The sequence below is a fragment of the Zingiber officinale genome, chromosome 1A (assembly GCF_018446385.1).
Source record: "Zingiber officinale cultivar Zhangliang chromosome 1A, Zo_v1.1, whole genome shotgun sequence".
NCBI lineage: Eukaryota > Viridiplantae > Streptophyta > Magnoliopsida > Zingiberales > Zingiberaceae > Zingiber > Zingiber officinale.
Window position 1 is genome coordinate 137,071,261 of NC_055987.1, and position 25,923 is coordinate 137,097,183.

The 25,923-nt window shown below is 37.8% G+C and overlaps 1 pseudogene; it reads left to right on the forward strand.

Annotated features, from left to right (window-relative positions):
• Window positions 1-17,991, forward strand: part of LOC122003602 — a 28,067-nt pseudogene extending 10,076 nt beyond the window's left edge.
• The last annotated feature ends 7,932 nt before the right edge of the window (window positions 17,992-25,923 follow it).

A 25,923-nucleotide genomic window follows, 5' to 3' on the forward strand; every position in this document is an offset into this window, starting at 1 on the left:
AAGAAAAGTCCAAGTAGGTCTTAGGGAGTGACCGGATACTTGGCAAGAAGAGAAAAGTCCAAGTGGGTCAAAGGGATTGACCAGATACTTGGTGAGAGAGTCCTAGCTGGTCAAGGGTGACCGGATGCTAGGTCTTATGTACCAACAAGTCATGGTTGACTAGATGTTGGTTTAGAGGGCTTTGGACTTGGTTTTGGGCAAAAACCAAGATCTGGATTGATCAGCCAATTGATCCAGCAGATCTGGATCGATCAGTGGATCGATCCAGAAGATCTGGATCGATCGGCCGATCGATCCGGTGAGTCCCCGCGAACAGAACCCCTCTGGATCGATCGGTGGATCGATCCAGAGGTCCCAATCGATCAGTGGATCGATTGGGACGCTGCTGCTTTGCGCGATAAGCGCTGGATCGATCCAGACATTTTTCCAGAGCACAGAGGTGCTCTGGATCGATCCGTGGATCGATCCAAAGCCTCCCCGATTGATTGGGAGCATTCCAATCGATCGGGATTCGACCATTAGCGTCGATTTAAGCCGCAGGCGTTCATTTCCTTCCCTAGAACTTCACGATTTCATCTCAGATCAACACAACGACTTCTCCACACTTCTCTCAAGCTCAGATCGCCAGTTCTTGAAGGTTCTTGGAGGTTTCCCAAGTCAAGAGGCGGATCAAAAGCAAGAAGAAGAAGTTAAGGTTAGGATTTTTATTGAACATCTTGTAAGCTTTTGCTTATTTTGTATTTCCCTTTCTTCTTCTTGTATTGAGAGTGTTGTAGGGCTTCTCCGCCTTTGGTAGTTACCATAAAGGAGTGTTATTCATAGTGGAGGGTGCGTGAGTAGGTGTGGATCCTTGGACTAGTCACCTCTTGTAAGGTGGATACCAAGTAAACCATCCGTGTTAGCGTTGTATGCTTTTGTTTCTTATATTTCCACTGCATATCTCTGAAGAAACGAGCAACACCGACGACGAGCACGCGAAGAGCTATTCACCCCCCCCTCTAGCTACTTTTCGGTCCTAACATATAAAAGAGGGGGTAGAGGTGTCTTCATGTGCGAACGACTCTATTATTCTTTTCCTCCCTCTCTCCTTGGTGGTCGGCCTCTTCCTCTTCTCTCTTCTCCTTCTTGTGGCCAAACCATCTTGTTCTCTTGGAGTCCTTGTGGTGGCCAGATCTAGCTTGGAGAAAAGGAGAGAAAGGAGGCTTCGCTCTTGCATCCCTTGGACCTTGGTGGTGGTGGTCGAACCTCATCCTTCCTTTGAGTCATGTGGTGGCCGAACCTTGCAAAGAAGAAGAAGGTGCCTTGGTGGTTCTCGTCTCCGAAGATCGTTGCCCACACAACGTCCGAGATTAGAAGAGGAATATGGTAGAAGATCAAGAGGTCATTATCTACTAAGTAAGGTATAACTAATATAGTTTTCCGCATCATGTTAGTTTTATCTTCATATAAAATACCAAATACAAGAGGCATGCGATTCTAGTATTTCGAATTAGTTTTCGATGTTGTGTTCTTTTATTTTTCTTTTCCTTGTGATTTGATTGTTCCTTTTGGTTGACCTAAAGTTATTTAAGGAAATTAAATATTAGCTTTCCTTAAAAGGTTTTGTCTAGGCGGTGGTGGTTGTTCTCATATCCAAGAAGGCCATGTGCCTCGCCATACAGTCCTGGAAGCTAATTTTGGAAATTAATATTTAATGGAATTAATAACCTAAGTGATTTGGATCGAACGTGTTAAGTTCCGCAGGAGATCCAAGTCTAAACCTAAAAGAACAAATAAATTAAACTTAGGATCAAACGTGTTAAGTTCCGCAGGCGATCCGAGTTTAATTTAAAAGAACACATGGTAGCTAGGAAAAGGTTCAGACCTTTGTACAAAATTTTTGTACAGTGGAACCATTAGGTTTTTTGAGTAGCAACCAACATTTAGGTGTAGGGGAGCTTTGGGATAGGTTTCAATGCATGTTTGCATTTTCCATTCGACGGTGTAAGTCCAAGCTGTACATCCTTGGCAACGTAAGTTCATTTGGCGGTGTAAGTCTAAGTTATGTAACCTTGGCAATATAAGTCCATTCGGTGATATAAGTCCAAGTTGTGTAGCCTTAGCAACATAAGTCCATTCGGCGGTGTAAGTCCAAGTGTGCAGCCTTGACAACATAAGTCCATTTATTTTTAGCATGTTTATTTGCTATTGTATTTTTCCTAACTTAAATGTATTGCCAAACATCAAAAAGGAGGAGATTGTTGAAACAATCTCAATGGTCCATATGATCATGTGTTTTAGTGTTTGGAAAAAGGGTTTAAGTTAGGTTCACCCTTGTATTTGATATGTATTTATGAGTGTGCAGGTTTGCAGGATACACATATGACTTAACTTGATGTCTTCGGATTCAGTGAAGGATGGAGCATCTGAGGGACCGTGGAGAAGGCAACAAGGACAAGAGCCGAGGGAAGCGACTTCGAGGCATACGCGAAGGATGACATTAGGGATGAGCCGCGGGCTTGAATGAATCTGAGGGACGAGGCAAGAGGTCAAAGCTGCAAAGAAGAGTCAAGTGAGTCGTGAGGGTCCGAGTGTGAGAGAAATGCATTCAAGAAGGAAAACCCTAGGTTTAGGGTTGTGCCAGTCGACTAGAACTGGGACCAGTCGACTGAGGGTGGGCACAGAGAGTTTCTGTGCCTAAAAGGCAGGGACCAGTCGACTGGTACAAGGACTAGTCGATTGGTAAAGAGTCATTGGCTAGGTACCAGTCGACTGGTGCAAAGACCAGTCGACTGGTAACGGTAAACAACCTTTCTGTTTCTTCCGAAGCTCTTTAAGATGGAGCTTGGGATAGCTGGCTAAGGTAACAAAATTAAACTTAGTTAAAGCCTAATTAGTAGTCAACTAGTTCTTAAGTGCTTGTGTAATCGAAGAGGTCTTAGTGAGTTTTGTGGTGAGGTTTCTCCACGAACAAGGAGACTTGAGATGGCCGGAGTTTGCTGGGTGCTAATCCACCAAAGGATTGAGGAATCGTTCACTTTACGGGTAGCCGTGGAGTAGGAGCCCTAATCTTTGAACCATGTTAAAGGAAATGTGTTAGTGGTTTGCTTGTTCTTTCTTATTGTCTTTAGTTTAGTTTTTGTATTCGTATTTGTATTCTTTGTATTCTACTGTGCTAATGAATACATAGGGAGCAATCGATTGGGGGCACCGTTTATCCAACCCCTTCTAGCCGGCCACAAGATCCCCAATAGATTATACCTGTGTTGTGTGTGCACATGTGTCTGGTGTTCTATTGGAGGTAATAAGTTGATTATACTCGTGTGGGGTGTGTACACATGTCTGGAATGTACCATTGGAGGAATCTAGTCAATTATGCCTATGTTGAGTGCTCACACAGGTCTAGTGTATACTATTGGAGGATCATGTTGATTATATTGTACTTATGTTAAGGGAGTTGTTGCATTGATGATCATTGTATCAGTGTCATGATTATTTACATCATGTTCATCATTGTACTAGTTGAATGTTGACAACTATTGCTCCCTTGTGGTATGAGCTAGTTTGATGACCATTGCTCCCATGTGGTACGAGCTACTTTGACGACCATTCCTCCCTCATAGTCGGAGCCAGTTGATAGTGATTGTTATACATTTGGACTTGTATATATCCTATCGACTAGGGCTCCCTCCCATTGTGGATTGAAGTAAGAGTTAGTCGACAGTGGTTGTTATACCCTAGGCTGCCCACGGATTATCTGTGGTAGAGTGTTCTTGCGTAGCCCGTAGTTAGATAGCTACAGCTTGTCTTCCCACGGGTTTTATGTGGTAAAGTGTTCTCATTCAGACAGGGACCCTGACATTTTAGACTGCTCACGGGTTAGCTGTGGTAGAGTGTTCTCGCGTAGTTCCTAGCTAGATAACTAAATGTCTTAGTTATTTGTATTTGCCTTTGGTGGAGCGTTGCTCCCACATATGTTGTATTGCTTGTGGTAGAGCATTGCTCCCACATATGTTGTATTGCTTGTGGTAAAGCGTTGCTTCCACATATATTGTATATCTTGTGGTGGAGCATTGCTCCCACATACAATGGATTGCTAGTTGTGGAGCGTTGCTCCCACATATGACGTATTCTTGTGATGGAGCGATGCTCTCACATTTGATGATCTATTACTGTTTATCATATATGGTTACATTGTCATATATATATATATATATATATATATATAGTCTAGGTGTTTTGAGCAGGGTTGTTGTTGATATCTAGTGAGATACTGATCATTATACTATTTGTGTTAGACCGGTACGGGTATGTACATTTGTTATGCCATAGATATATGATCATATTCTTATTTCCTACTGAGATTGTATATCTTTGATCGCCTTACACTTTTATCCATGTACTACTATATTCTTATTGCCCACTGAGTGATCCGCACTCACCACCCCTTGTACTAGTTTTTCTTTCGCCGGGTAATAAGTAGATGTTGGAGAAGTTGATTGGAGGATCCTGACTGTCAGTCCCACGTCACATCCGAGATCCATTTTTTGGTTATTTTACACTGTGCTATTTTGACTTTGTTTTTTGGACTTGGTGTGTAGTGATTCGACTTGCCTTTGGATTTGAGCCTTGTGGCCCCATTTATTCATTTTGAGTTTGTATTGTGATATAAGTCATGTCGACATACAGTTAGTGTTTTATCTTATGTAGTTTGTGTTTATACCAATCATATAGGCTATGTAGTTTTATTATCTTTCGCTGTATTTTCTATTTCAACTGTGTGGGTTGCCTATATAACTGTGTGGTTATGTTCTTTTTATTTTTAGTACAGCTGTGTAGGATGCTGAGTATATAATTGCATGGTTGTGTATGTTCCAGCTGTGTGGAATGTTGATTATTTCTTATGTGGCCTTGTGGTCTTGTATTCATGATTTATTTATCATTGCTATAGGGGAGATGCTGTCCGATTTTCGTCAGACAACCTTACCCTTAGGACGTGATAATTTATTAGTATCAGAGTCACAGGTTTACAAAGCCTGCTTTTCATGTTTTGGATTTTGTGATTTATTTTCTTAATGTGACATTTCGAGTTTTGGCACCAGGCAGCGGCAGGACATTTCCAAGCTATAAGAGATAAGGTTGTTCTAGTTGTTATCATACTAGTTATGTTCATTACCTTGTTTAGTTATGTTAGATTGTATAGTTATTTCTATACCTATCTGTTAGGTATCTATTTACCTGGTGTTGACATAGTGACACTTAGTGAGTCAGTCTTATTTTTAGTCATGGTCGATGATGACTACGAACACGATTAGTTGACACTTTGGAATTCGAACTTGATGCAGAGAATGTAGAATTTTCTGGGACACCAACTGATACCGAGTTGGGAAACAGGGGTCGGGTCTATCAATAAAATTATTGAAGATCAAAGTTTACAGTCTCAAGGGATTTCCCCTACCATATCACCAATATTACTAGCTTCTGCTATTATTAGTTGGGTGAGAGTTAGAGTTACATACTCTTGTTGGTTCAGTCAGTAGAGGATTGATTTACCCTTGTTGACTTGGACAGTAGAGGATTAATTTACTTATAATAGTTCGGTCTGTATAGGACCGACTTACTCTTTTTGGTTCGGTCAATAAAGGATCAACTTAGTCTATTTCATAGAGATTCCAAACCTTGGGTTCCTCGTGCTTGTTTAGATAACCTAGAAGGCACATTCGAGTACATTACTTGTACAGATGTAGGTAAGGATGATTTAACTCCATACCATCCATAGGGTTCGATCGTTACTTGGTGGACAATGCAGGGGATGACTTTCGAGGAAACAAAGTATCTGTTGTTGATGATTTCAAGATGCTCTAGAGAGATATAGATAGTATTTCTTTACCTCTTTCTGTATAGCTCATCATCAGGTGTTCTTAAACCTGAGAAGGAGGAATCAAAGTATAATGGTTAACATGGCGATGGTTTAACAAATCGCCTAACGTTGTTCCTTGGGAGATCTTGACTCATGGACCGATTGGATATGGTTAAATTTCCTCGATGGTGTATTGAGATATATAATCTGCAATGATGTGGAGAAGACAGAGTTATTTACTTATCACTTGTGAGATCATGACATTTCTTAGTGATAAGGTATAGAAGATGATTTTTGAGAGGCAAAGCATATTTGGTGTTGCTTTTTGAGATGCTATGGAGAGCTAGTATTTCTTTGCCTCCTTTTCTATTGCTCATTGCTAGAGGTTCCCGAACCTTAAGTAGAGTAATAGAAGTATAATGGGTTACAAGGCAATGGTTAGTCGACTCAACTAACATTATTTCCATCAAAAAGCTCCAGAACTTGACCATATGTTTATTTATCCAAGATCTTGAAGTCTATATGTCTGATCATAGTGTTTGACCTTTTGTCAACGTCTATTAGGGGATATTTAAGGGCATGATTATGAGAATTGTGGCGATACCTTCTTTATGGGTAGACTCTCATTCAAGAGGTTAAGTGACCATTTGGACTTTGTTATGGGATTATCTAGGACATGAAGAGGACATGATGTGATTTGGGTAATTATTTATCGGTTAACAAATCTACTCAGTTTCTACTGATCCATAGGATAGATTCTTTGGATTGAATAACATCTCTAAACTTCATGGTGTAGCTCTGAGTATCATACCGGATAGAGATCCATGATTCACATCACGGTTCTAGCAGAGTTTATAGCAGGCCATGAGTATAGAGCTCTATTTTGATACAGCTTTCTACTCTCGGCTAGATGGACAGTTTGAGTGCACTATACAGATGTTAGAGGATCTACTGATAATGTGCATTATGGACTTTGGAGGTAGTTGGTTTACCCACAATTAGCTAGGCAACTATGTGGGAGTAGTGGAAGTTGGGTGAACTCATAACCCACAGGGTCATCACTATCTACTTGGGAGTAGATCATCATGTAATTTTATAAGGGAACCTTAATCCCTTACGGTTGGAGATTTGTTTACAATATTAGGATGGAGTAGTCTTTAAGGGTGCTGCTTAGTTGTTACCCTCAGATGAGGATCCTTGAGTTAGATTAGTAAATTTAGGGACCAAATTTTTATTAGTGGGGGAGAATGTGATATATGTCAAATTAAATAATAAGTGTTATTGGAGAAATAAACTTATTGGATTTTTCAAGATTTTTTAGATTTTTTTCGGGATTTAAACAGAGTCTGTATACTTCATTTAAGGGGGTGAATCGAATAGGCTTAGAGAAAGCCCGTTTGAAATATTAATTAAGTTGGGAGTTGATTAATTCCATTAACCTAAAGTTTGGTTTAATTAACCTAGGTATTTAAATAGAAACCTAAGTCCTCCCCTTCATTATTGCTGATTCCCCCTTTCCCCTCCCGATCTCCGCCCCTAAGCCACCTCCGCCGGCTTCACTGCCATCGCCCGATCGTCGATCGGCCAGTATCGCCCGACACCGACCAGTGCCTGATCACTCGACACGAGCTTTTGAGAGAGCCTTCGATCTCCCGTGCCCTAGCCTCTCCTCGTTGGCCAATTTCCGTCTTCCTTTGTCACTATGCCGACGTGGCTCGCACTCGCGTGCGTCATCGACCATTGGGCGACGACGTCAACACCCACAAGGGTTGGACACCTCTGGCACAACTAACATGTCCATCGATGTGGGACACGATTGCACCAGGAGCGACAGGCAGCCCTCCTGCGGCCTGCTTGCACCACCACTGCTCCACAGCTAAGTGTTGGCACTGCTCGATCGATCTGTCATCCACAGCCGACCGTCTTCTTCTCATCATCGTCACCACCGGTTCCTTGTTAGCCACGAGCGTCGCCGCTGACTACAGTGAGGGCAACCATTTGTTTCCCTTTTCGGCTGGGTCAAGCTGTAGAACGAACCAGTCACTACTCCATCTCTTTGGTTCTTAATCCAATCGAGTCACTTCATCTTTGCTCCGGTCACAAGGCAACTCACCGTCGATCGCCTTAACCCTTGACCTAGAAGGTTGTTTGTTATTGCTATGCATCACTACTGAAGAAGAAGGGAAAGTCGGTGCTAGGGTAATGCACCCTTTTGACCTATTAGCTCTGCTCATTTAGTTTTGTTATGTTGCTATTAGATTTGAGGAACATTATAGAGGAGTTAGATCATCGATAATGATATTAATCTCGATTTGGTGGATTAGGTTGATCGGTTATGGTTGGAAGTTGATTTTTCCATGTTCATAGGATTAATTGGATTTGATTGATGATTCAGATGATTCAATTATGGTTTCTAATTGGACTTAGATTTAGGATAGCTATTTGGACGCATGATAGGATTTCTAACTTGTACTTTGTGTTATAGGACTTTGTTACAATACAAGCGTCTTGATGTGGGCATTGTTTATATCGATCTACGAAAAATGTGGGCACTTCTTTATTGGCCTCTATAGTTCTTTGAACTTAGTGTAGGATTGAAAAGCACTAGAGGGGGGGGGGGGTGAATAGCGCTCGTGACTTTTCCACTTGTTTCGACAGTTCGAGTAAAAACGCAGTGGAAATAAGAAATAAAGTTGAACAAAAACAAGCGCTAACACTTTTCTTTTACATGGTTCGGAGCCTGTGGTGACTCCTACTCCAAGCCCCACACTCGTTAAGTGTTTACTTTGGGCAATTTACTATCAATTCGAAAATTACAAGTATAATAATTGAAAGTATACCAACAACTACGAATAAGGAATTTCAAGCATCTGGTTGTCGGAGTTGTGTTACAGCTTCGTCAGATCATCTTTTGAGAAGCGCACAGTAGGAAGATTATGAAGGAGAAGTGTTTTTCAGCACCTGCTTGAGACTGGCTTAAATAGCCTGCTGAAGGCGCCTTCAGCCTCCATGGAAGGCGCCTCCAGCTGGGATATTTATCCCTTCCGTGTCGGAGACGAAAGCTTCCGAAGCCTACCTTATTTATCCATCCGAAGGCACCTTCAAGCTCCATAGAAGGTGCCTTCCATCCGTCATCCAAGGTTCCTTCAAGCTCCTTGAAGGCTCTTTCGCGTCTTGCTACCCAGAGCCTTCGCCTAAAGCACCCGAGGCACCTCCAACAGCCCCGGAGGCGCCTCAGACACTGTTCATCCGAGCCTTTTAAGTCCTTTTCGCTCCCTGAAAGATACGTTAGTCCAAAATACTAAACATACCCTGGAAAATAGAGTTAGCACAATAAAATATGAAATAATAAATTATTTTGACAGTCTTCGGACTGTCCGATTCTGACTTTGAGTTTCGTTGAAACTCTAGGTCGAATTGACGTCTACTGTTCCCTCATCGGGGAACGTGTCATCAGCTACTCCTCTTAGGAGGGTTTACCTTTTGCCAGATCAAATCTCTAGACCGACTGGACTTTTGCTTAGCGTCTGAGTCTTCAGGACTTTTCTGCTGGGCATCCGATCCCCGACCCGTCTAGTCTTCCACTTAGTTCGCGACCACCAGGATTTTCACCTAGAGTCCCCGACTCTAGACTTTCACCCAAAGTGCTCGACTTGCCAAGACTTTCCACCTAGGGTTACCGCCTCCTAGAGTTTTCCACCTGTCTAGAATCACTAAGATTTTTTCCTAAATACACTTAGGACTTTCCTGCACACTTGCTTCAACACATGTTAGATCACAAGACAACTTAACTTTAAACCTTTTGCCATTATCAAAACACAGGTTTGATCGTCTGATGCTATTCGCACCAACAATCTCCCTCTTTTTAATTATGGCAACACAATTCAAAGTTAAGTAAAATATATAGCAATAAGTATGAAAGAAAATGCATCTAGAGCAAGTTAATTTATTTGTTAGCTCCTCCTTATGTTTCTCCTTAATTTGTTCTTAGCTCTCCCTTAATTTTCTCTTTTTCTTAACTTTAGCTTCTCTCTCCTTTGGACATATATCAAAATATACTTTCGAGAGAGTTGGAAATACTTTTAAACAGACTAAGATTTTGAAAGTTTTGAAAAACACTGAGTTTGAAGAATAAAACACTTAGTCTATATTAAGCTTTATAACGCTTAGCTTAAAGAGATTTTGATAAAAGCTTAGTTAAGTACTTAGCTTTAGAAAGATAGAGAAGCTTAGTTTGAACTTTTAATAGAAGAGAGAAACGATTTTGAAATAAAACTTTAACTTTTCAAAGAAAAGAGCTTAACTTTAAAAAACTTTTAACTTTTCAAAGAAAAGAGCTTAACTTTAAAAAACTTTAACTTTTCAAAGAAAAGATTTTTTTTTACTTTTATTTTTTTTTTAATTTTTACTCCCCCTGGATTAATGAAAAAAAAAAATTAGTGTTCTAAAGTCTAAGAATGAGTGTTTTTAAAAAAACTTCAACATTAATATCTAACCTTTACCTACTAGCTGTTTTACTATGAGGTAGTAGCTTTCACTTGGTTAGTCAAATTAAGTAGGTATTCTAGTTAGTTTGACTAAGCTTGGATAACTTAATTTAATTAATTTGATTTTGGTATTTATTACCTAGACTTATGTCGATGCACAAACATAAGCATTCCGAAGTCCAGACAATACCCTATGCATCTTACACCATTCTAAGTATTTTTCATACACAAGCAAGGTAATCCTAGTGTGCTTGTGAGATGCTCTAGCTGAAACCTGGGGGTACATGTTTTCTAAGGGGAAAGTCCTAAACTATTTCCAAACTTTGAAAATACTAATAAAACTGGGAGTTTTGAAAATAATTTTCCTAGAATTTTAAAAGATGGTTTTGAAAAAACTTAATAAAAGGAGTGATTTTGACAAACTTTAAAATATATTCTATTGTACACATACCTAATTATCTTCTAAGTGTACTGAACTCAAGTTCAGGTAAGGGTTTTGTGAAAATGTCTGTTAGGTTTGATTTAGACTCAACATAGTCAAGTACAGTATCACCCCTAGCTGCATGCTCTCTTACAAAGTGATACTTAACTTTTATGTGTTTAGTCCTTGAGTGGTGTATTGGAATTTTAGTTAAGTTTATTGAACTTATGTTATCAATTAAGATTTTTATATTTTTATATTCTAGTTGATAATATTTTAAAGTATGTATCATCTATAATAGTTGAGATGCACATTCCCCCATGGTTATGTATTCTGCTTCAGTAGTGGATAAGGTAACATAATGTTGCTTTCTACTGGACTAACTTACTAGGCACTAACCTAGAAGTTGGCAGCTACCACTTGCACTTTTTCTATCTAGTTTGTATCAAGCATAGTCTGAATCAAAATACCCAACTAGGTCAGACGTGCTAGTCCTAGGTACCAAAGTCCTACCTTTAGGGTTCCCTTAATGTATCTGAGTATTCTTTTTATATTGGTTAAGTGTGATTCTTTTGCACATGATTGATACCTAGCATATATACCTACTGCAAATAAAATATCAGGTTAACTTGCAGTTAGGTATAATAGACTTTCTATTGCACTCCTATAATTTTTCAAATCTACAGGTTTTCTTTTAAGTCAGAGTCAATTTTAATATTAGTTTCCATTGGGGTATTTATATTTTTGAAATTTTCCATTTCAAACTTTTTAATTAATTCCTTAGCATATTTTATTTGAAAAATATAGATTCTCTCTTTTGTTTGTTTTATTTGTAAGCCTAAGAAAAAGTTAAGTTCTCCTACTAGGCTCATTTTCAAATTCATTTTCCATTATTTTATAAACTCTTTTAAAAAATTAGTATTGGTTGAGCAAACAATTATATCATCTATATAAATTTGAGCTATAAAAATACCTTTTTCTAAGGTTTTAACAAATAGTGTTTGGTCTATTTGTCCTTGGTTAAATCCCTTAGATATTAGGTATGTTGATAGACGTTCATACCAAGCCCTAGATGCTTGTTTCAGTCCATATAAGACTTTCTTTAACCTAAAGACATGGTTTGGGTGGTCTAACTCTTCAAATCCTCGGGGTTGATTTATATAAACTTCTTCTTTGATGAATCCATTTAAGAATGCAGATTTTACATCCATTTAGTATAACTTGAATCCTTTATATGCTGCATAGGCTAGCAACATCCTGATGGATTGAAGTCTAGACACAGGTACATAGGTTTCATTATAATCTAATCCTTCTATTTGGCCGAACCCCTTAGCTACTAATCTAGTCTTATTTCTTACTATTTCAGCTTTATCATCTAGTTTATTTCTGAATACCCACTTAGTTTCAATTATAGATTTATTTGTAGATTTAGGTACAAGTTCTCAGACTTGGTTTCTTTCAAATTGAGCTAGTTCTTCTTGCATTGCAATTATCTAGTTAGGGGTCAGGTAGGGCTTCTTCTATAGTTTTGGGTTCAATTTTAAAAATAAGGGATATTTGGCTTAGGTTTCTATATGATGATCTAGTTCGTACTCCTAGGGTTGGGTCACCCAAAATTTGGTCAGCTCGGTGATTAGATCTTATCCTAGATGGTCTTGTGTTAGGGTCAACACTTGGTTCTTCTGATTCACTAGGTTTAGGTCTAAATTGATTATCTTCTTCATCATCTATTTTTCTTATATTTTGATGATTACTTTCATTGATTAAATATGGCAAGTCATTTTCTTCATCAAAAATTACGTTGGTTGTTTCTTCAATTTTTTGGATATTTTTGTTATAGACTCTATAGGCTCTACTAGTTGTGGAGTACCCTAAAAATACACCAATTGTAGATTTTGATGTAAATTTACCTAAATAGTCTTTAGTGTTTAATATGTGTACTTTACATCACTTTTAGATAGTTTAGATTGGGTATTTTGTTATAATATATTTCATAAGGGGTTTTATTGTAAAATTTATTAATTAATATTCTGTTTTGAACATAACATGCTATATTTATTACTTCAGCCCAAAATTGGTTGCTTAGATTATATTCATTTAACATGGTTCTAGCAGCTTCTTGTAATGTTCTATTTTTTCATTCTACTAGTCCATTTTGTTGGGGAGTCCTAGGGCATGAAAACTCATGATTATATTCATTAATTTTACAAAATTCAGTAAATTTATTATTTTTAAATTCTCCTATATTGTCACTTCTAATTCTTTTAATTTTGGTATCTTTTTCATTTTATATTAATTTACAAAAATTATTAAAGATTTCAAAAGTTTCATCTTTAAATTTTAGAAATTCCACCTAAGTAAATCTTGAGTAATCATCAATTATTACCAAGCATTATTGGTTTCTTCTTAGTGATTTGGCTCCGTGTGAATCAAATAAGTCTAAATGTAGGAGCTCAAGTATTGAGTTGGTTCGATTTAACTTTGTTGGTTTGTGGGTTGACTTAGTTTGTTTACCTTGTTGATGATGTGCGTAGATTGTATACACTTGTTTAGCATATTTTGACGCACATTTGCATACTTTGTACATGCTTTGTCTACGTATTTTCATACTTTCAACTCTCCTTTTAGCATATTTACTCTTTCTGTTCGGAGATATGCTTTTGTGCATTTTCTGTACACAGGAGTCGAATTTGGTGAAGGTTTCATGTTCAAGGCCAAATCTGCAAGCGAAGCAAAGGAGGAAGGCACCATTCTTGTACCCCACACGACCCTGCCATGAGGGGTTACCCAGGCCGTGTGGAGATCCTTGGCCGTGTAGCTGCAACAGGAAAGGAAGATGGCTTGGCCATGTGAACCTCACACGGCCGTGTCAAGATTTGAAGCCAAATGGAGCTAGGTCGTGTACACCACACGACCATGTAAGATTTCCAGAGACTAGGGAGGCCCTGGCCGTGTACACCACACGACCGTGTAGGGTTTCCAGTGAGCAAGAAGGCTCTGGCCGTGTACACCATACGACCGTGCCAGGTTTCCAGAGGCGAAGGCAGTGCAGGCCGTGTAGATCTACACGACCGTGCAAGGGGAGTATTGGCAAAAGCAAGACACCACCGTGTCTCACACACGGCAGTGTGAGACAGGCAGAGAGGGGAGTGAGCCAGGCCGTGTCCCACACACGGCCAAGTCCTGGGGCCATGTGGCGCCCGAATTTCCCCCTCTATATAAAGGTTTCTTCTTCATTTCAAAGGGGATCTTTTCCCCTTTTGGGGGGAAACAAGATTTGGGGTGTTCCTTACCATTCTTGGAGGGATTTCCGGCGATCTAAGGGCAGATCTTCACCGAATCGACTCTAGGAAAGCAAGGATTGGATTCGAAGACGTTCTTCTTTGTAGATAAGTTTTCTTTCTCTCTTTTCTTGGATTTGAGGGATAAGAATGCTTGTAATCTTCTTTTCTTGGGGTTTTTTTCCTTGTTTTATGGAGTAGATTTCTTGTTCTAGGATGGAGGCACTACAAGAAAAACCCTCATAGACATCGGTGGAACAACAACAGTTTTGAGCAAAAACCGATGTCTTTTAATATTTTACACCAGTTTTTCCAAAAACCGGTGTCTATGAGAGCAGATTTTCGCTCATAGACATCGGTTTTTTAGCCGATGTCTATGAGCACCTTTTTTTTTGTTAATAGACATCGGTTTTAACACCAGTTTTTAAAATCCGGTGTTAATGAACCAAAAATAATAATTTAATTTTTCCACCAGCCAAAATTTACAACACTTGACAAAATTCCCTCCAAACCTAAATTAATATCGCGCCGCTTCTCTCAGTCTAAACCTAAACCTCCTGACCATCTCTCTCAGCCTCATTTCCCTCTTCCCCTTACTGCATCTCTTCCCCTTCTTGGATCTTGGATCGATGAGGAAGATCAAAACCACCTGCTTCTTCTCCACGCTCGCCGGCACGATTTGGCCGGGCCAGTCCGGCGGCTCCGGCCTCACCGGCACGGGGGCTCGGTTGAAGGCTCTTGCTTGCTCAACGACGGCGGCGAGCTCGTGTTGAGGCAAAAGGAAGCAGAAAACTCTGAGGAGCTCAATTCGACCTAAACTCTTTGCTTTCCCCGCCGTTAATAGGGCAGTTCCCTTCCTTAGTCGCCCGAGATTCCACTACGGAGGTGTTACTTGTTAGGGTTCCATTTCAATGTCTCCGTGGATCTGTTAGTTGATTTCTTCATTTGTCTTATTTGTTTATAATTTTCCTGGATTTTTGTTTCTGGCTCCTAATTTCCTGTGAATCTACCTTCATCTCATTTTGCAAACTCCTGGATTTTTTCATTTCGCCAGTTGATATGGTTGCTCGAACAGGAATGTAGGTTGATTCCTCTCGGCGGCGGCGACGACATGGCTGAAGGGAGTGATGCGAGGGCGTGGGAGGAGCTGATCCCCGATGCCCTGGGCCTCATCTTCCGCAACCTCCCTCTCCAAGAGATCCTCACCGTTATTCCTAGGGTCTGCAAATCGTGGTCGCGGGTAGTGTTGGGCCCCTACTGCTGGCAGGAAATCGACATCGACGAGTGGAGCCAGCACTGCAAGCCAGAGTAACTCGATAAAATGCTTCACATGCTCATAGATCGCAGCTGTGGCTCCTTCCGCAGGCTCAGTGTTTCCGGCCTCCATACCAAGTCCATGTTCACCTTAATTGCAGACCAGTATGTAGATCTCATCTCATCTCATTCAAGCTGATTAATACCCTTGAATTTAATAGCTTGCATCTGCTTAATGCATGGAGATAGCTTCGTTAAATGATGACTTAATTAGTATGCTTGTCGCTGTCACTCTCAATTATACAAATTGTTGATAAACAAACCAAGCTCGTGGTACAAAATGACAAAAGTTCTCATGAAGTTGTGCTTTATCTGGAGTCTTCCCTGTATCACCATGCAGAGTAACAGGGAGACGAACTGTTGGTAACAGTCGCCAGTGAAAATATTGAGTTTCTGGTCGCCTTCGTTTTGGAAATTTCATCTTTTTAATGAAGGTCTATTTTAGATTTGTCTTTGCCAACTACATACATCATGGTACCTTCATGTAGGAGTAACAACTAGAGGTGCAAAGGATAATCCACTTTTTATGCTTCCCTCGTACTGTTTTTTTTTTTAAAAGTTTGTTGATAAATTCCTCTCGCCAATTACCACACTGTAACTTACCATTCTAGATGACATCTCTCTGGTAAATTTGTTCTTTGTTTTGTTTGGAGGATAACACATTCATTCCTTGTTAGTAGGTCAATTTGAGTTTGGTGAGAACTTAGTCCTCTAAAAGATTTGGGTGAACTTTTGTTTCGATGACTGATCGTCACTATTGCTGTTCTTCTATCTGTCTAGTGCAGGTTCCCTTCAGAGGTTGGAGCTTCCAAGAAGTGAAATGAACGATGCCATTGTCAAACTTGTTGCACCAAGATTGTGCAATTTGACTTACTTGGATGTCAGCTACTGCTCAAAGATAGGTGCTTGTGCGATTGAAGCGTTTGGATCTCTCTCTTTCCGATCCCGATCACTACGCCCTCATCGCTTCCAATTCCTTCGTCAAGGTAAAAGCATCGCACTCTCGGTTCCGGTTCCGGTTCCTTCAGCGATGCGGCTGTGGAGCTGGGCTGTGAACTGGTACTCCCTCCCTCGAAGACGAATTAACTTCTACAACTTCATCTTCAATCAAGACATCATGAAACAAATATGTTGATTATTTCATGTGTTTGTAGGTGAAGAAGAGAATCGATTTAGTTTATGGAGGTGGAAGCGTGGGATTAATGGGGCTGATTTCTCAGACAGTTTATGATGGTGGATGCCATGTTCTTGGGTACTACTTACTTTTTTGTTTTTCATCTTCTTTTCTTCTCTTGCGCAGTTGTTAGAAGAAAATTCTAATTTGGCGTGCGCAGGGTGATTCCTAAAGCTCTTGTTCCAATTGAGGTATGGTTTTTAGCCTTCTTTCTCCCATCTTTTGTCCATAGACTATGTTTAATCTGCTATTCCTTCATGAATATATGCTTTCAAATGACTTAACTTGTTGAACTTTGTTGTTTCTTTTGTATTTTAGAGTAAGTTTTTCCAGAAGGCCTTTCAACAGTAAATGAATTTTGTGATCAGTTCATGAGTATATAAGCCTCTTTAGATGTACTTTTGCATCTATCTATATGTATATATATAATGGTAGGAACAAATAAAAAAAAACTCGAGTAGGATTTCATTGTGTAGAAAATTATGCTAAGTTAATTTACAGGTTTCATTTTATCAAAGGAATGATAATTTGTGGTATTTTCTATCCTGTTTTTGTTTCAGATTTCAGGGGAAACAGTAGGTGAGGTAAAGGTAGTTTCTAATATGCATGAGAGAAAAGCTGTGATGGCTAGACAAGCTGATGCATTCATTGCACTTCCTGGTAAGTGTTAAATAATTTCTCTTGTCATGTTTGCTTTTCTAACATCTACCTAGTTCCCGAAAATAATTCGCAATGTTATTGTAGGAGGATATGGAACAATGGAAGAGGTGATGGAGATGATAACATGGTCACAACTCGGAATTCATAATAAACCAGTGAGTTTGCATCTTTTTCACAAAACTTCTGGAAAATGTCTGTTCATGTAAACATTTCTTCCTTTTTTGACACAGGTTGGTTTGTTAAATGTTGATGGCTACTACAATTCCTTGCTCGAACTATTTGACAATGGTGTGAGAGAAGGTTTTATTAAGCCGGCTTCTAGGCACATCGTTATTTATTCTCCGAATGCAACTGAATTGCTTGCGAAAATGGAGGTTAGTTGTCTACTTGTCTCTATAATCTCAACCTTATTTTGTGGATGCGACTATAGTCACATTTTCCATCTGGTATTGAACAAAAACCATTATCTATTGGATATATGCTTGGTCGAGATTTAAACTCTTCACTGAAAATCTAACAGATGTTGTGAAGTGATACTTGAATGCAAAAGTTGACATCTATCAAAATTAAACATTGAAGAAACTATGGAGCACAAGCTTAGATGTTTTCCCCTACTAAGAAAAAGTTAATTTATTTTCTAAAATTTTGATTGCGAAACTTGAACTTGTCCATTGTTTCAAGTTGCAACTATACACTCCCTTGCACCAAGAGGTTGTTCCGAGGTAGAGCTGGGAGGTTGTGAATTTATGACTATATCTAGGGATCAAATTCGTTTGCTGTTGTTTTCAATAAGTTTCAGTATCACATATTATTCTTTCCTTCAGTCTGTTTCTGGGGAACCTCATGGCTCTAAAAATTTTTCATCAAGAATTGCAATCCCTTGTGACATTCTCAGTAAATGCAATATCAGTGTCTTATTATTATTGCAAGAAATGATCAAAATTTGTTTCTCCATTTGATCTTGTCCTCATGGATAGGGTGTTCTAAATTGGATAAAACTATGATGCTTTTGGAAAAGCAGTCTATAAAGCAACAGTGGATGTGTAAACATGTTTCCCTTCTAACTTTTGATGATCTGAAGAGTTAAAATTGAACAGCTCTACTGGAGACTACATCTTAAAAACTAAAACAAGAAAGAAATATTGCAACTAATTTAACAGTAGAAGGTTCATCATTGTTGATAGTGTATGTTTTTCTAATGCAAGTCTGCGTAAATTATAATTTGATTAAATTATGAATAATGAACAAAAGGTTTTGGGTCAGGGGAGATGACAAGTTGCTGTTTTTTAGTTAGTGAATGGTTAGATGGAAGCAAGTGGGATATTATTGTAAAACCATGCACTAAACTGGTGAGGGATGTTCTACTTGTTAGTTAATGAATGCTTCAGGTTTAGGTACTTATTTGAAACAATTAACAACTGGTGCTCTACTCCAGTTAATTCATGGCTGGACAACAGAGTTTTGTCCAGCCAAAAAAACTATAATCAATAATCAACTAATTATTAGTTTAGTCTCATTAATTATTGCATGTTATTTTAAGGACGCTTACCAATTAAAATTGCCAACTGCTGGCTGAATTGGTATTCTTCAACAATGAAGCATTACTTTTTATTATTGCACTATCATAATAAAAACAACTCGTTAAGAAAAAAAGCAATAATAATAGGGCAATATTTGTGAGGTCTTTTGAACATTGTTATTTAGTATGAGCATTTGTCTAATAAAAAAGTATGATATAACTAACAAGATATAATATTTGTGGATATTTAAAAAGACTGATTAAGAAATAGATACCTTAATCGCAGTGAGCTCAGTGAGGTCGAATATTTGGATCAGGCCTATAAGCAGCATTAGATAATCACTATCTGCATACATCATCATTGAACGAATCTATAACGTCCAATGGGTGTGTATATTTTGAAATATTCATTCCTTGGATATACCGAACTATCATATCACCTTCACAAGTATGGAAAATACACTTGCTAGATTTAAATACAAAATGGTTTCTGCATGTCCGTGAGATGAAAAAAAAAGTGTGTTTACTATTTAATATTCTCTTCAGGGAGGTATGGACGACTGGAAGAAGTTGCAGGCCTTGTGGAGTTCTTGGCCCTTAGTCCTACATCGAGTTACATTGAATGGACCCAAAAGGAAGCTCTAACTTGCTGTTTTAGGTGCTGAACTAAGGAGGCAGCTGCCTTCTTGCCGCATTCCTTGCTGCTGTGGTTGGTAGCAGAAATCACAGAAAATAGGGGGCTTAGTGCAGGATATTCAGGATACCAAGATGGCATCAGAGGTAGTACAATAAATAGTATATCTCTTCATCAGAGGTAGCTTTGTTCTTCTATGCTTCCTTCACTGGATTTGTTGTGTAGTCATATTTCTTTGTTTAACCATTATCATGCCTAGTAAGTTGTTGTATGATGCTGTCGGTTCTTATCAATCTGTACACTTGAATTAGAAGGAGCAAATTATCTATGTTATATTCTAAGCAGCATATACTAAGTGTCATATATGAAAGTTTTAGATTCTATGTTATATTCGTTATCTTTCACAGCAGCCTTTAAAAACTCAGTATTCTATTTTATTTGATACATGTACACATTTGTTTTAGTTATTTGACATATGGTGGATTTATGTGTTTTTACAGTTTACAAATCTCAAGTACTCCAGAGTTGAAATTGATGAAGTGCGGTTCGAGTGGGCTGAATGCATGCTAGATTACATTTGAAGTGCGGTTCTACCTTGATGTGTTAAAAGAATGTTCTACCTTGATTTTGATATCTATTAGCTAGCTTTTGATGTAAAAAGAATGTTTGGGTATTTTATGGATACTCTTGTAAGAAGATTATTTATATAATTTGTGAATATTTGTGTATTTTATGGATATTGTTGAATGAAGAATATTTGTATAATTTGTGAATATTTGTGTATTTTTTTTATTATTGTCGGTTTTTCATTGTTTCGGAAATAAAATTTGTACTGTTAAAAAATATACATATTACATCGGTTTTCCACCGCTGCAAGACCGGTGTTATTAACTAATATTACATCGGTCATTTACCGCTGCCAAAACTGGTGTTATTAACATACAATATTACATCGGTTTTACACCGTTGATGAAACGGTGTCGTTAAGTGATACTACACCGGTTAATAACCGATTCGAAGACCGGTGTCGTTAAGTGATACTACACCGGTTTTAACCCGATGTCTAAAATGACAGACTGTTAACATCGGCTTCATAGACATCGGTCGAAAATGAAATAGACACCGGTGGAAAACCGATGTCTATGAGGGTTTTTGTTGTAGTGAGGGAGTATTTGTAATGGAGATTTGATGTAAACTCTTGTGGATTTGCGTAATTCCTATTTCTATGATTTTGCCCTGTTTGTATCTATTCTTTCTTGTGTGGATTGTTGTGGTTAGGGCTTAATTACCATGCTTGATTGAATGTTTGAATATCTTGTGAATCTTGTAGAGGTAATTCCTCATTTGATTTTCTGAGGGACGTTCGTGATAGGAACATGCCCGTGTAAGGATGTTTGAGGGGTAATCTTGATGGGGAAATTAGGTATTTCAAGAGGGTGGGGTAGATTGTATGTGTTTATGTATTATGTCTTGATGCGGTTGAGAAGTGATGAATTCTATGTTGATTTTCTGAGGGGCGCACGTGACAGGCAAGCCCGTGTAAGGACAACATAGATTCATTTCTAATTGATCACGTTTAGATATATTTCAGTCCTAGACCGGTTGTCTATTGCAAGAGGGAACCAGCAACCTTCTACAAATGATGGGCAATTGAGGAATAAGATTTAGTAGATCGTCTACATTGAAGAAAGTTACAAAGAAACCAAAATTCCTAGAATATACCTTTATCGTCACCCTTATTCTTGTTTCTTATTCTTTCATTTCTTTGTTTACATTTCACAGACATTCTTAGCTTTTGAAAACCATTTAATTAGTTGTTTAGCTAATTCGTATTGAGACATCTTTAGTGCTTATTCCAGTCCCTGTGGATTCAATATCTTTTATTATTACTTACGACATTTCCGTACACTTGCGAAGGTCAACAGTTGACAAGCATTACAAATTGAATTTTCTAAATTTTTAATTTGGGTAAACCTTTAACTAAGCCATTTTAACTCATTTTTGAAATGAGTTTGATATGAGTGTGATCCAGTCTTCTGTGCCATAACTTAGTTTCTTCTTGTTGTGTCAGTAGACACTTTAGTGAGGAGGTTAGTAAGTCAATTGTATAAACATTATTTTTCTTAATTCCCTTAAGTGTAATTTCTAGGTATTCAACACTTCTAATTACACACTCAGAATTGGAAAAGGTAACTAAATAACTAGAGTCACATAGTTAACTTATGCTAAGTAAGTTAAAGTTAAATTTATCAACTAATAGGACTTTTTAAATAATAAAATTGGAACTTAGTTCGATATTACCTGTTCCGATTACCTTAAGTTTTTCGTCGTTACCGAATGCAACTGACTCTAAGTTTTTGAGTTTTAGTTTAGTGAACTTTAATCTGTCTCTAGTCATGTGTCTGGAGCATCCACTATCCAACATCCATTGGTTGAAATCATTATGTTCCTACATATAAAGTATTTGATTCGGATCCAATTTTGACGGATTAAAAGATAGTTTGATTAAATTCAGCTCCTTAATTTTCCATTTCACCCAGTCTAGATTGTCAATCATGTTATACCTATGGGTGATTGTGAGATGGTTAATTTTTTGTTTATCTTAAGTTGATTTGATTTGAGTTTGGTTTAAATTAAATTTAATTAAGTTTGAGTTTAATTTAAATTAGTTTAGATGTAAATTTAAGTTCAAGTTAGTTTAATTTTAATTTAATTTTAAGTTAGTTTAATTTTAATTTAATTTAGTTGTCAACTAATTTAAACCTAGATTCATCTCATCCTTTTTCTAGGTTATCAATCAGGGAACCTTATTTGTTTCGTGAGATGGTTAATTTTATCTTTCTTTATATTAAGATCTAAGGATTTATTCACATTTGAGTTAAACTAAGGTTTAACAGTTAGTTAACTAAATATTCATTTCAATAATTGGCTTCGAGGCTATGCGAGACACTAGGCCTTCTTGGGTATAAGATCATCCACTACTTCTAGACAAAACTTTTTAAAGAAATTAAATATTTAATTTCCTTTTTAAAAATCCTAGGTCAAACTACTCAAGTGTGAATCAAGCCTAAGTCCTTATCTATCCTAATCTAAGCATGAATAATAGAAAGCAGAAAAAGAACATATATCAAACAAGTTTATTTAATGAATATGATTTTTCTATTGGCTCCCTCTGGATCATAGCCTCGATTATGCTTATCAAGGTAATGGATTTGATCCTTGGGGATCCAATATTGACCAAGTCCAACTTGATTAATCAAGTTAGACTTGGGGACCCATGTTTGGACTATTCTCCTATTTGTTCGATTCATAGGTGATAAATACGATTTCAATTTATGCTTAGCCTTGTATCCAAGTCTGGATCGATTGTATATGACTCTTTGTTTTCCAAGAATCAGATCAAGATTCTTGGAACCCAAAGTGAACCATTCCAATGTATCCTTCAGTTCCTTGACTTGACTTTTCAGATTGAAATTTTCTTCCTCGAGTTTTTGGACTTGAGTTAAAGTTCCAATCTGAATTGATTCTGTCAAGGAGCTTGGGATAGTCACTTCCTTGAGGACTTTGACCTCCTCTTGGAGCGATTTGACCAGGAGGTTGAACTTGGCTAACTTTCTTGATAGGTAAGAAATCAAGTTATGCTATCTAATTAAAGAGATACTTACATTAGTTTGGGAACCTTCTGAACTGGATACGAATCTGTGGCTTCGCTTGGACTTATCTTCTGATTCTGTCTCGGACTCGGAGTCGACGACTTGCTCTCGGGCTGAAAGTGAGAGAAAACTTGTTTGTTTGACATCTTCATCGGAGTCTTCTGATGATAATTCATCCCATGTTGCTTGTAGTCCTTCTTTCTTTGTTGCTTCTTCACTTCCTTTTGATTTGGACAATTCGCCTTGATATATCCCTTCTTGTTGCATCCATAGCAGGTGACTTCAAACTTGGTTTTGGAGCTTGGGCTTGGTTGCGTCGTCTTTGACTGAATCACCTTCTTGATTTCCCATTTTGTGAAGCCCTTCTTTTTATTATACAATTTTCATACAAGATTGACTAGTTCGACAGTAATCTTGTTGTCATCCTCTAAGTCTGACTCGTATTCAGGTTTGGGTTTGGTTCGATGCTTGACTTTTGGTTCCTTTGTTATGTTTATATCTGCAACAAGAGCAATACTTTTCTCGGCCGAGGGTGTATTAGTCTGTTCATGTAATTTGAATTCAGAAAATAATTCATCTAATTTGATTAAGGACAGATTCTTGGAAACTTTGTAAGCATCTACCATGGATGCCCACAACGTATTCCTCGAAAATGCATTGAGTGCATACTTGATGACGTCGCGATTCTCCACCTTTTGTCCGATTGTGTGGAGCTCATTGAGAAGATCTTGGATGCGTGTATGCAGTTGACTCGCTGATTCACTATCATGTATTTTTATGTTATATAATTTATTTAAAATAAGATCTCTTTTACTTACCTTAGTATCAGAGGTCCCTTCGTGCAGCTTGATTAATTTCTCCCACAAGTCTTTGGCGCTTGAGAAGGGGCATATTTAGTTTAACACTTCTTTTGTTAAGCCTCATTGGAGAGTGCATGTCGCTTTGACATTGGCCTTTATCTTCTTCATCAGATTTGTGTCCCAGTTCTCGCATGATACTGGTTTTCCAGTGCCGTCAAGAGGGAGCACGAGGCCAGTTTGGATGATTATCCACATCTCGACTTACGTCTTGAGGTGGTACTCCATTTGGCTCTTCCAATAGTCGAAGTCTTCGCCGGATAAGAGGGGAGGGCGTGCAGTGCTATACCCTTCTTGGTGGGCCATTTAGGAAAAGTCTCTTGCAAAGACAAAAATGATAAAACTTGTTCCAAGACTTAGCCATAGATTAGTAGTGCTGGAGAAGATAAAATAAGAGTGTTTCACAAATTTTGAGAAAATAATAATAATAAAATAATATTAAAAAAATATTATGACAAATTTTGTTAAATGCAATGTTTTACCAATTCTAACTAATGGTGAAAATTTGAGAATGGATTTTTTTTTAAATTAGGAGGGAAGAAAATGAAAGGCGTAAGAATTTATTTTTACCAAAAATGAACGAAAAAGCTATGAAAAAATGCTCGAATGGTAGTTGTACCTTGAGAGCAGCCCTGCTTTGATACCAATTGTAAGATCGAAAAGCACTAGGGGGTGAATAGCGCTCGTGGTTTTTTCACTCGTTTTGACAGTTCGAGTAAAAAAAACAATGAAAATAAGAAATAAAGTAGAAGCAAAATAAGCGCTAACACTTTTCTTTTACTTGGTTCGAAGCCTGTGACGATTCCTAATCCAAGCTCCACACTCGTTGAGTTGGGCAATTCACTATCAATCCATAAATTACAAGTACAATAATTGAAAGTATATCGACAACTACAAATAAGGAATTTTGGGCTTTCGGTTGTCGGAGTTGTGTTACAGCTTCGTCGAATCGTCTTTTGAGCAGCGCACAATAGAAAGATTGTGAAGAAGAAGCGTTTTTCTATACCCGCTTGAGACTGGCTTAAATAGCCTACTGAAGGCGCCTTCAGCCTCCATGGAAGGCACCTCCAGTGGGGATTTTTATCCCTTCTGCGTCAGAGATGATAGCTTCTGAAGCCTGCGTTGTTTATCCATCTGAAGGCGCCTTCAAGCTCCATGGAAGACACCTTCCATCTAGCATTGAAGATTAATTTAAGTTAGTAATTAAGTCAAAAATTAAGTTAACATAGGTTAGAAAACTAATTGAGATAAAAATTTAAGAAGAGTAGTAGTAATAAAACTTAGTTGAAAGTATTCATCTATTATTGGTCCTTAACTGTCTAACCTTTAGTTACTAACTAACTATCAGAAGATACCAGTGTTTACCTGGTTAGTCAAATCAAGTATTTATGTTTAATTAGATATTTACTGAAAAATGACTACTTGATTTGATCAATATTCTGTTATATTTTCGTTTAGACTTATGTTGATGCATTGATATAAGCATCTGAAGTCTAGGCAAAATGCCTACTCATCTCACACCATTCTCTATTTATACATACATAATCAGGGTAACCTAGTGTGTTTATGAGATGCTCAATTCCTAGATCTATAGGATCATGCTTTCTAGGGGTTTGATCTAGGCTAAGGTCAAAATAAATTTTCAAAAAACTAACAAAATAGGATTTTTTTAGAAAATATAAGTAAATAATTTTTTTTTTGGAATTTTAAAAATTATCCAAATAAATATTCTCCCTTTAGTCTAAGATTTTCAGACACAAATATCTTTAAGCTTATTGGCACAAAATTTTAATAAATTAATTATTTGATTTCAATTTAATTATTTAGATTTAATTTACTTTTCAAATTATCCTTATTCATCTCACCAGTCTAAAATTTTCAAACAAGAGGGATCCTATGGTTTTGTGAGATGAGTTAAATTGAACTTTAGGATTTGGTTTAACTTTGTATTAAATTCAAGTTTAGCTTTGGGTTCAACAAAAATACATTCTTCGGATAAATTTCTGGGCTATGGTGAGTCACCTGGATATCATTAGAGTAACCATGCCTTCAAGATTTTACAAATAATCCTATCCATTGAACTA